This window comes from Glycine max, chromosome 13 (genome assembly GCF_000004515.6).
Source record: "Glycine max cultivar Williams 82 chromosome 13, Glycine_max_v4.0, whole genome shotgun sequence".
NCBI lineage: Eukaryota > Viridiplantae > Streptophyta > Magnoliopsida > Fabales > Fabaceae > Glycine > Glycine max.
Window position 1 is genome coordinate 10,735,430 of NC_038249.2, and position 1,841 is coordinate 10,737,270.

Consider the following 1,841-nt stretch of genomic DNA (forward strand, 5'->3'; position numbering starts at 1 on the left):
ACAAGTTGGAAGAAAAATCAGTGTCTAGGAAAAAAAAGTGAAAGGTAAATGTGCTTGTTGTTTTGGCTCGAAATTTGTTCTATAATTGGTGTCTATTTTATACCAATATTAGTTCTGAAATTTCAATTGAAAATGAGTGTGAAAACAAGTTCCAAAACTAGAGGTTTCTTGAGTCTTTTTTTTATAGTTTTTTTTACTCTACTTTAGAGCCATTCTAAGTTTCTCTAAGTCCTAACTTGCTTTTATGTGTTTTTCATTGCTTTAATTGTTGAATAAGCCTTGAAAATTTGTCTTGTTAAAACTCTATTGGTTTAGCTTCCATTTCATATTTTTGGTCTTTGGTTATTGCTTGTTTCTTTGTTTCCTTGTTTGTGAGTTGTCATATAGGAAATTGGAAAGGAGGATTGGTGTCATCCCATGAAGAATTTGAGTCAAGAAGAAAGGGGAAAACCACCTTAAGAGCTACTGGACTAAGAAACACTCCAAATTGAGTGAATCACCAAAGAGAGAACAACCACCAAAATTGAGGACCTTTTTGTAATTTTTTTAATTGAGAATTTACTTACCTTCATTGCTTTCAAATTTTGTAACAAAAAGGCCTTTCATTGGGAGTAAGTTGGGAGCCTCCAATAGGTCACTCTATTTACATTTGTGTGTGATAATTTTAGGCAATTTTTCCTTAGGATAGTGAATGTTTTGTTGGGTGTAACATCCCAATTTTTCGTAAATAAATTTAAAAAGATTTTTAGTAAATAAATAAATAAATAAGTATAGAGCAAATAATAGGCTGAGTACCCTAAGTATAAATAGCTATGTTAAGTCAGGTGTCTCCTCTTGGCCTCATTTTCGTTTTTCCCCTTCTCTTCTCAAAACCTTTTCTTTTTCCCTCAGCCCACCAAACTTGTCTCAGAAAAACAACGATCTCGGACTCATTTACCGTTAGATCGTCGTGAAAGTTTAGCAACACGTTCGCAACCCAATTCTGAGCATTCTCACCGTTGGGAATTGTAAAATCTTGTTGGATCTAAGAGAAATACCCTTCGTACCGTAACTTTCTCTTTTCTCGCAAAAACCCAAAATAGTCTCAGTAAAATTACGATCCCAGTTTCGTTAACCGTTGGAGTTTTATAAAATTTGGATATGTTGTTTGAAATTCAATGTCGCACACTTTTACCGTTGGGATTGACGAGATAATATTCTTGGAGGGAGATAAAGGAATCACATGAATATAGTATAAGTGGAGGCTTCAATCTTTTCTCCGTCTCTCTGACGTTTGGGAATTTTATCGGGACAGTCGGAGGAATAACTGGAGGAATCTCAGGGAATTGCTAGAGATGCTGCTATTGTTGGCTGAAGACACGTTAGCCCACTCAGAGGTAAGGGATGAGTTATTCACAATTGGGGATTAGTGAGAACATATGTAGGGATCCTTAGAGATATCAATTGGAATGAGTTTTGGGGTGTTTTTGCAATTTTCATTTTATCCTTATAATTATTACAATGAATTATATATGTTTGACAGACCAATTGTTGTGAAATTGATATGCTATTGTGTTGAGTGTGAACCCTATAAATCGAGCATTTTTCTAATTAATATGAATTGATGAAATAAAGTAAAGAAAAATTTAGAGAGAGATATTGATTTTGTATTTTCTCTTTTTCTTGCTTTTTAGGGTTTTATATATAATTTTAAAAAATTAATATCATGATTGAAATTGACCAAAGTGTTCATATGATTATTTTAGAATTTGTGCATTGAAAGCTTACTTTGAAATTTGTGATTCAATATGGTGTATGCTAGTTTATATATAGAGAGGTAGGTATTTGTATTAATAATTTAT